Source organism: Lissotriton vulgaris, chromosome 1_1 (assembly GCF_964263255.1).
Source record: "Lissotriton vulgaris chromosome 1_1, aLisVul1.2, whole genome shotgun sequence".
Classification (NCBI taxonomy): Eukaryota; Metazoa; Chordata; class Amphibia; order Caudata; family Salamandridae; genus Lissotriton; species Lissotriton vulgaris.
The window spans coordinates 555,198,393-555,209,267 of record NC_141685.1 but is presented as its reverse complement, the minus strand read 5'-3'; the positions used below and the strand labels follow the sequence as shown (position 1 = coordinate 555,209,267).

The following is a 10,875-nucleotide window of genomic DNA, read 5'->3' as shown; positions in this document are numbered from 1 at the left end:
ACAGTAACCTATTTTCAGCTTCTTGATGTTTGCTTGAGAGCAATCTCTAACAGATGTGCCGAATAATTACAATATGTTCCAAACACTAAATAGTTTCATTTATTTGCATTCTGCTTTTCCACCATCAGGTCAGCTATGAATTCCAGTAGCACTTTATTTACTCACAGAAAAAGCGAAACACTGGTATGTGATTGAAAATGCTTTAGTGTAAGTAAATTCCATATACGTTTGCATTGAGTCACGGGTACGATATTTTGCGTTGATGACATGTGTATTTGGATTAATATATTACGGAAAAATCCTTTGGTGATATATAATAGCCATGTGAGACGTGTTAGTAAATGTGGGTGCTGCTTTGAGGTGGAAGTGGTGAGGATTTACCTGCTGTCATCATTAGGCCAGCCTTGAGGGGAGGGGTGCCTACATGTGGGATAATTTGCCAATCCAAATCTGGTAGTTGGGATACGCACTCCTTGAGTAATCTGAGTGTATTCGAAAAGTTCTTATTAGGTGGGTGGTGCCCGTGGGGTTGAACCCTCTGTACTTGGGTTTGGAGAAAATGTATGACGCACTGTTCTCTCGAGAAAAGTGTCTCCCCAGAGCACTCGATACCAAATGTTCAATAAAGATTCAAAAGCGTATAAATGAACTCAAGAAATCTTCTTTACTTGTTCATTTCAATTTCATTTCATGATTCGTCTCATGATTTATAAATGTTCAACTCATTGGCCCAATGCATTTCGGGCTAAGCCCTTCTTCGGGGGCCCTGTACAATTCTGTAGGGGCGTATTATTCACCGCACTGATCTCGGGAAAAAATTCGGGTAAAGTGTTTTCGGCGTGTCCTCGAAGGAGTCCGGTTGAAGAGTCTCTTCAACCGGACTCCTTCGAGGGAGAACAGTGCGCCATACATTTTCTACATGTGGGATAATGACAGGTGGATGGTGAGGTATCTTAGTGATCTCCAAACAGCTCCATGACAGAATAAACTGAGCTTTGCACCAGGCAGCATCGGTTGCGACTGCGTTGAGTTCCATAGGGTAGACTTCAGTTAGTTACCACAGCAGCAAGGGGAGCACATCATATTCATAGTAAGAATGTCGCATGTGAATATCTGTGAATTGGGGCGGTGGTGGGGGGATGTATGACGTTACAACGCATGCTTTTACCACGCATGCCTTTACAACGCGGTTTTTACAATGCATGCCTTTACAACGCATAGTACTTTGAGGCACTGGATAGTGAATAGTTTAAATTACTATTCCAACTCTAGTCCCCGTGGATAGTAGGGATGGTGTTGGATAGTACATTAAACCTATTCCCTATCTTAGAGCGCCCCCCCAGCGCAATGCGTTGTAATGGTTTGCGTTGTTAAAGTTGCGTCGTAAAGGCACTGCGTGGTAAAAGTTGCGTTGTAAAGGATGTTCCCCGTGGTGGGGCAGCCTTCAGATAAACGCCATGCATGAAACTATCAGCAGTGGGTTTCGTCTTCAGACATAGCCTTCTTATGTTCAGTAATATGCTCGACCTCCTCCAAATATGGAAGAGAAACTATAGTAGAGGCAACCTGTCAAAGCACAACTCCAGCACTTGTAACTTCATCCATTCACAGTAGCTCTATCCTTCTGGGTACCAGCACCATGTAAAATGTCTAGAATGTCAATCTTAACTCCTCCACATGAGTGCCATGTAGGTCTCATAAACTGCATGAATACAAGTACTCTATAAGTGTGGGACAGATCCACTATAACGTATACGGTAACACCCGGGGCAGTGGCTGCATGGAGCAATACCCGGTCTTCCCCCTCCAGCCTTCCAAAATCTGACTCTGACTCTGACTCAGATTCGACCTGTCCTCCAAGCAGAACCTGCCTACCATTGCCCAGCAGCTCCAAATAACAATAACTGGCGTTAACTGGTGACAACCACACGGATCGGTGTGTACCGAGCGCGTCCACCATTACGGGTGGTTGTGGAGTGTGAGCCTGGGGTCCCACGGAGGCGGCTTGACCAGGTCGGTTGCGGCTTGTGGACTATCTGTGAGCCCTTTCTGCTCAAGAGAAGCTCAAGAGAAGTGTATTCAAGGAGTGCCGGAGGGCAGTGCATGGTTGGTAAAACACAGAACTTTTGGGTTTCCTGCCTCTTGTGGTGTTGGGCCTCAGGCCCACATGGCGTAAAAGATAGACACAGACACTCAGGAATGTACATCAGTAACTGGCCACAAGAACGTGCACCCGGGCCTTAATATTAGCTGAGCCACGTCACTCGTGACACCTGTGATGGATGGGTGTGGGGGTGCAGTGCGTCCAGCCCTCAAGGGAGTGGCTGGAAGTCTATCTTCCTGCGGAACACTAGAATGTGTACATTAAAGCAAAATCAAGTTTTTGCACAGAAATGCAGACAATTTTCTTTGTTTAAAAAACATTGAAACAAAAAATCACATTAACATACTTTTATCTACTTTCAGATTCAGAAATAACTTTAAGAAAAACCGAAGCAAAGAGAAAACCCAAGACATCAAGAAACCGAACAAGGAAAAATAACCAAGTCAAAGAAGGTAATTCAAATGAACATTCCTAGAAAAGAAACATAAATAAATGGAAGTACTTGAGTATTAATACTTTTTAAAAGTTGCTGCAGTATGGAAAATGAAGGATAGTGTAAAATCAAGATATACTAATCTAACTCCAGGAAATTGAAGCAGTAGATAAAATGTGGGATAGTAAAGGGGCAGGATTACGTATTATAACTCCAATAATGAGCAGCAGTAGGGAAAGTGATGGATTTTCTATTCTAACTCCAGGAAGGTGCAGTAGTAGAGAAAGTGTGGGATAGTGTAGGGGCAGGATTTACTATTCTAACTCCAGGAAGGTGCAGCAGTAGGGAAAGTGATGGATAATGTAGGAGCAATATTTACTATTCTAACTCCATAAAGGTGCAGTAGTAGGGAAAGTGTGGAATAGTGTAGGGGCAGGATTTACTATTCTAACTCTAGGAAGGTGCAGCAGTAGGGAAAGTGATGGATAGTGTAGGAGCAATATTTACTATTCTACCTCCAGGAAAGTTCAGTAGTAGGGAAAGTGTGGGATAGCGTAGGGGCAGGATTTACTATTCTAACTCTAGGAATGTGCAGCAGTAGGGAAAGTGATGGATAGTGTAGGGGCAATATTTACTATTCTAACTCCGTGAAGGTGCAGGAGTAGGGAAAGTGTGGGATAGTGTAGGGGTATGATTTACTATTCTAACTCCAGGAAGGTGCAGCAGTAGGAAAAGTGATGGATAGTGTAGGGGCACTATTTCCTATTCTAACTCAAAGAAGGTGTAGCAGTAAGAAAAGTGTAGGATTGTGTAAGGGCAGGATTTACTATTCTAACTTCGGGAACGTGTAGCAGTAGGTAAAGTGTGAGAAAATGTATGGTTACATTAAAGCAAAATTAAGTTTTTGCACAGAAATGCAGACAATTATCTTTGTTTAAAAAACATTGAAACAAAAAATCACATTAACATACTTTTATCTACTTTCAGATTAAAAAACAACTCTAACAAAAACCGAAGCAAAGAGAGAACCCAAGACATCAAGAAACCGAACAAGGAAAAATAACCAAGTCAAAGAAGGTAATTCAAATGAACATTTCTAGCAAATAAACATAAATAAATAGTAGTACTTGAGTATTGATACTTTTATAAAATGCTGCAGTATAGAAAATGTAGGATAGTGTAAAAGCAACATATACTAATCTAACTCCAGGAAATTGAAGCAATAAGGTGCAGCAGTAGGGAAAATGATGAATAGTGTTTTGGCAAAATTTACTATTCTAACTCCAGGAAGGTGCAGTAGTAGAGAAAGTGTGGGATAGTGTAGGGGCAGGATTTACTATTCTAACTCCAGGAAGGTGCAGCAGTAGGGAAAGTGATGGATAGTGTAGGGGCAATATTTACTATTCTAACTCCATAAAGGTGCAGTAGTAGGGAAAGTGTGGGATAGTGTAGGGGCAGGATTTACTATTCTAACTCCAGGAAGATGCAGCAGTAGAGAAAGTGATGGATAATGTTGGGGCAATATTTACTATACTCCAGTAAGGTGCCGGAGTAGGGAAAGTGAGGGATAGTGTAGGGGCAGGATGTACTATTGTAACTTCAGAAATTTGCAGCAGTAAATAAAATGATGGATAGTGTAGGGGCAACATTTACTATTCTAACTACAGAAAGGTGCAGCAGTAGGGAAAGTGTAGGATAGTGTAGGAGCAGGATGTACTCTTCTAACTTCAGAAATTTGCAGCAGTAAATAAAATGATGGATAGTGTAGGGGCAATATTTACTATTCTAACTCTAGAAAGGTGCAGCAGTAGGGAAAGTGTGGGATAGTGTAGGGTGAGGATTTACTATTCTAACTCCAAGAAAGTGCAGCAGTAGGAAACATGATGGATAATGTAGTGTCTAAAATTACTATTCTAACTCCAGCAAGATACAGCAGTAGTGAAAGTGTGAAATAGTGTAGGGGCATAATTACCTATTCTAACTCAAGGAAGGTCCAACAGTAGGGAAAGTGTGGGATAGTGTAGGGGCAGTATTTACTATTGAAACTCCAGAAAGCTACAGCACTAGAGAAAGTATAGAATAGTGTACTTACTTATTAAGTGTATAAAATATACATTCTAAAATAAGCCTCTTTTTTCACAGAAAATGTCAACTCAGGAAACAGCAACATACATAAAATCTAGAAAAGGAAACCGTTTATTGAAACATTCAGGGTATATATATTGTAAAGAAAGGATAAGTGAACCAGGTAGACATTGGAGGTGCGTGCAATACTTCTCATCCCATTGCAGCGGCAGAGAGGTTACCCTTGATGATATCATTATTAAAACAACAAAACATAACCACTCTGCCTCTGCAATGGAGATTGAAGTAAACCTTAAACGAAATGAAAGACATTGCAAGCACCTCCAATGACACTACTGGATCAATATTATGAGAGGTTGCACAGCATGTTCCTAGTCATGTTGCTAGTAGTATTCCTATTACACCCAATTTGAGAAGAATTATACAAAGACAAAAGCAGGCAAGTAACACCCAGACTTCAATTCCTCATACTTTTTCTGACATTAAAATCCCTAATGAACTCACTTTGGGCCCGATGTAGGTCGGTCGGTAACGGCCGAAAATCGGTATTTTCGGCCGTTACCGACCGGTATTCAAGGATTGGCATGTAGGGGCACAATTTTACAGAATCGGTAAATTTACCGATTCGATAAATTTACTAATTCCGTATAATACCGAATCGGTATTTTTACCGATTCGGTAAATCTCAGATGTAGGTGGGACTCTTCTGAGTCCCAAAGGCCCTACAAAATCGGTATTTTACCACACAATCCTATTGTGTGGTAAAATACCGAATTCAGGTGTGCATGCACATGTGTGCATGCACACCTAGCCATGTGACAGACAGACATGCCCTTAGGGCATGTCTGTGTGCCACATGGCGCACATGCCTATTTGTGGGGTGCCAGAGGGTGTCAAAGTGACACCCCCTGCACCCTTGCAAAATTCGGTATTTACCGATTCTGTAAATACAGAGTCGGTATTTCCCATTGATTCCTATGGGCTTCAAAGCCCACAGGAATCAATGGGAAATACCGATTCTGTATTTACAGAATCGGTAAATACCGATTGTTACAGATTCTGTATTTCCACATCTGGAAATACCTACATATCCACCCTTTAGATTTACCTACATCTGGCCCTATATCTTTTTCTAACGAACCTTTCCTCCTGCACGACAACCAAAACCCTCATAAACGTATTCTTATCTTTAGTACACCCCGCAACCTTGTTAAGTTAGAAAATAGTGAAATTTCGATGATAGATGGGACGTTTAAAAGTACACCCCATCCTTTCACCCAAATTTACACTATTCACGCAAAGATTAACCATAATGTAATTCCATTAGTATATAGTTTGCTACCAGATAAGCAATCAGCAACCTACACTGAGTTTTTATCAGTGATTAAAAGCAAAACATCCAACAAAAGTCCTAGGAAGATAATTATTGATTTTGAATTGGCTATGATCAATGTGATCACTAAAACGTACACGGATACCCAAATTCAAGGATGTTTTTTCCATTTTTCCCAGGCATTCTGGCATAAATTTCAAAAAAAATCCCTGGTTGCAGAATACTCACTTACCGCTCTTTGTTTTGTCCCTCCTGAAAGTGTAGATGAGTACTATACAGCTATTACAGAATCTGATTATTTAATGAAAATGAAGACAACTTGGCACCCTTATTAAATTATTTTGAGGACACATGGATTGGACATCTAAGCAGATCGGGTCGCAGGAGGAAGCCATGTTTCCATGTGGAGTGGTGGAACTGCTACACGAGCTGCTTAGAAGGAGAAGGCAAAACAAACAATGCCATAGAGGGATGGCATAACTCCTTCATCCATACAATTGGCAAACCACACCCTAACTTCTACTCATTTTTGGAAACTTTGAAGAAGGAGCAAAGTTACCAAGAAATGAGAATCTCTCAAACATTAACTGGTAGTCTAAACCCACACATTTCAAAAAAATCAAAGAAAATGTCTGAGAGACTATTGGCAATATTACAACAGTTTAGGTTGTGTGTGGCTTTAGACTACCTAGATAATGTTGCTAACATACTACATTTCTAAGTTTATTCTACACCTTACTTTCCTGCTTCTACCTAAATCAATTCAATTGGCTTTTTTTTTACTAAATTATTTTTTCAAATAAAAAGTCAGGTGAGCTTACCTTTAGTTGTCTTTTTTTTTATTCCTCTTCTTTCTCCAAAAGTAATCCATTAGAAAGATAGAAACAAATATCCAAAACAAAAAAAGCAGAAATCCACATAGCAAATAAACCTATTTTTTCCATAATCAAATTTGAGCATTTTCAAAAATACAGATGCATTATCTTAAAAAATCCAAAGTGCACGGAAAAAAAATAATAAATAACACCATCCAAAGTAATCCAAAATCAACGAAATCCACGTTTGATGGTAAACAATGTGGCCTGGTCTACAAAATCAAAATTCATCCTAAAGATCATCCATACTCCCAGAAATTGTTTTTCCCCCTAAATCCGTCTGAAAAGGTTTTTAAAGTTCTAGTACATTCTATTAACAATCAAAATGCTTTGAAATCCTGGTTGTTTCCAAGTCAATTTTTTTAAGAATTACAACAAGCATGTACATGTTGAATACCATCCATACTCCACGAAATCCAAACTTTATACAAAACCATCATTAAAGGATTCAATCATCCATTTCCTTTCGAAAAAAAAAAACTCCTCGAAATCCATTTTTTTACAAATTGAAACATGTATGATTTTTTTTCGTCCATAATCATCCTGATAGTAATGGAAAATACTCTAAAAACCTTTTCATTCAAACACCATGCAGCATATGTTTATCAAAGTACGTAAACATGCTGAAAGAAATCCATAGACCAAAAATTCAACATCCAAAAAGCAAACAATCTACTCATAAATCCATAACTTTCCCCACTGCATCCTGTAAACAATTATATATTCACGTAGCAACAGACCAAAGTAATCAAAAAGCAACCAAACCATCAAAATTCGAAACGAGATCTTCACGTTTTCACATTATATAAATTTCCGGCACTTTGCGATTAAAATTTTCAATGCAGTTCACATTATTACTTTTTTGAAACAATAAAAATTCTCCCATTAACATGTATCATATTTAATTTACATTTCCCTATTTTTTTAAGCAACCCGACAAAGACATACTACAGTAACATGATCGGCGACATGCTGAAATAACATTACATACAAAACAATTACATTTGCAACCTCTCCTTATCCTTTCTTTACAATATATATTTCCTAAATTACATTAAATTGTAATATATTAAGTATTAAACGTTTCCTACCTGAGCGCAGATCAGCTTCCTGCTGCTTCCAGCTTCGACGCTCTTCAAAATGGCCGCTTGAAGACACGTTTACGCGACGACGTCATCAGCAGCTACAAAGATAAAGAAAGGACTATTTGTATTTATTTTTGTATTAATAATATACATTATTTTTATTATTTTTCTTTACATTACAAAATGTTTAAAAAATATGATAATTACAAATAAAAAGTTGTTTATTTTTTAATGATTTTTTCAATAAAAAATATAATAATAATAACGAGTAATTGTTTTCATTAATGTAATTTTTGCTAATGTATGTTTATATTAAATGTAATAACATTGAAAATATTAATAAATGTAACTTACCTCTACACTGATGCCAAATCCTGCAAAAACTTGTCCCAAGTACCTTTTTTACAGCTTGCAAAGTAGTTCCGCGGGACTCTAATCTTCAACTGTGGAAATAAATAAATGACAAAACTCTCCATTGAATACAATGTAAAAGCGTGGGAAAATTTCTAAAATTAATATTTAAGCATATATTACTTTCACTTTAAAAATATTATAAATTATAAAAATGTTTTTAAACAATAATAAATATTTTATAAATTTTTTATTTTTTCAATTTTATTAATGAACTATTTAAAAAAAATGTAAATAAACATTATTTAAATTTAATATTTATTAATTCATTAATGTAAACATATTTTTTACTACATTCTAAAAATATATTTAAATATATATTTATTAATTTTACAGACCATACCTATTTATTTATTTAACAATAGATTTTTTGAAAAATAAAATAATAATACTAATATTAAAAACTTAAAATTTAACAGTCTTTAAATTTAATTTAAAGTTTAAATTTAATACCTAAGTATTAATAATTAATTTTCACAATACTCTTTTAAAATAAAAAACTAGTGAATTATTTTGTAATAAAAATAAATAACAATAATTTTAAAAACATACACTTTTACATGAGTATTACCTATTTTTAAATATTACTAATTAAATGTAACTTATAAAAGACATTTTATTTTTTGGAATAAATACAAGAGTAATACGTTTCTTAAAAAAGGACTATTTTTAATATATTTAAATTTACTCATTACTCTTTTTCTATGTAATTCTTCATTGTAATTTCTTATTATAAATAAATATTTTATACATAATAAAACTAAAACAATTACAAGAATATTAATTTTTAATAAATATTACAAATAAAATGTATATTAAAACATATTAAACATTTGATATTTAATACTCTAGTATTAATTTACATAAAATATTACTAATTAAAAATAAGTTACACATTTTCAAATTAATACTTGAGTATTTTTTGTATTTTTAATAATATATTAAAACTTTAAATATATATATATACAAAATTAATTTAATACTTAAAATTAATTAACAAATAAATATAAATTATTTAATATTAAAAAAATTAAACTATACTTAAAACCTACTTACGATGTAATAGCATGCGTTGTAATGACATCTGCGTTGTAATAGCATGCGTTGTAAATATATGCGTTGTAAAAGCACTTGAGGTGTAAAAGTTGCGTTGTAATGGTAGTGCGTTGTAAAAGTTGCGTTGTAAAGGATGTTCCCCCGGTCCATCACGACCCAATTTTGTACCGCTTTATTCACCAGTAGGAGCGGGAGATGAGATCTCTTCACCGGTGGTGGCATTGGGCAGCCACGTGTGGTGCGTGCTCTGCACCAGTCTTTTCTCGCGCTGTTGACGGGGACAGTTCAGTGAGGGGGGGGGCAGTTAAGACTGGCATTCCACTTGTGATGATGGGGCCGTGTTGCAGAGTTGGTTTCCCGTTGGTTTCCTTTGAGCGGGGGCGGGGCAGAGCTGTAGAATCCCTGGTTTAGCCTGTTAGTTGAGGTGGGGTTGAGTACTCTTCTGTTGGCACGCTTTCTTTCTGGTACTTGGTGTGCCTCTGTTGTGGCTTGGGGTAGTGTCCGTTCACCACAAGGGGCAAGTGGCGCGATTTCCTCACTGGAGGTGGCGTCAGACAGCCACTGGGATAGCGTGCAATGCACCTCGTCTTCTTGTGCTTCCTGTGGGTAAGCTCTGGGCCCCTGGTAGCTCTTTCCTCTGTGTGGGTTTGGAGTTACTCCCCTTCAAACTGTAGGCAGCGCCCTAGCCTGCGCTGGGAATGGTGCTCCGTCTCTTCAGCTTGTCTTGCCTGGGAACGGGGTTTGTGGTCTCCTCTCCTGGATGCGGGTACAATCTCACTCAGTATGTGACTGGATTCTTGCAGTGTGTAACTTCTCATCTGGCTGGGGCTGCAGGTGGCTACCCGAGGATGCACTAGGCACTTGCATTTGTCTCTATTTTTCCTTTGTCTTGTGGGTGACTGCAGTGCTGTATGGTTTCCCAAAAAGACAACAGCCGCTGTCATGGGCTCTGTCTGGATGGGTGCCCGTGACAGGAGGTACTACCCTGTTTTACGTGTGTGTGTGTGTATTAGCGCTCTTCCTCTTGTCGGCAGCAGTGCCTGGGCATGAATTCTGGAGGCGCTTGGGTGCAGATTCTGGGCAGTCATTAGGTGGCGCTGCAGCCACCTGTGTTGTGAGTCCAGGACAGTCTCACTGATGCGCTGGGCTCTGCAGCGGTGCAGGCATGCGGCCACTGGGGGCGCTGCATGTAGGCTTCAGCAATGTTTATCCTCTTGTGCAGCATCTAGATCATGGGGGTGCAGGACAGCCTCCGCGTTTCTGCAGGCTGGGGATTCAGCAGACGGCTGACACTGCAGGTGCGGCGCTGTTTGGCAGGTCACTACCAAGTATCCTCGACGCACCGTGTGGTGCACAGCAGGCAGGCTGGGCAGCTTAATTTTGATTGTTTAGGAAGCAAGGGACCCCTATAGAAATAGCTAGCTATAACAAAGGGAACTAGACTAGTATAAGGAAATTATAGCTAGCGAAGATGGCAACGGAACTTATTAATA

General features: G+C 38.1%; 1 long non-coding RNA gene across 1 annotated transcript; it reads left to right on the top strand.

The window, feature by feature from the left end:
• Positions 1–617: 617 nt before the first annotated feature.
• On the top strand, positions 618–5,065 carry LOC147747480 (uncharacterized). Its single transcript, XR_015308296.1, has 3 exons — positions 618–2,556; positions 3,525–3,614; positions 4,680–5,065. It is a non-coding gene; the product is annotated as an uncharacterized LOC147747480 (long non-coding RNA).
• The last annotated feature ends 5,810 nt before the right edge of the window (positions 5,066–10,875 follow it).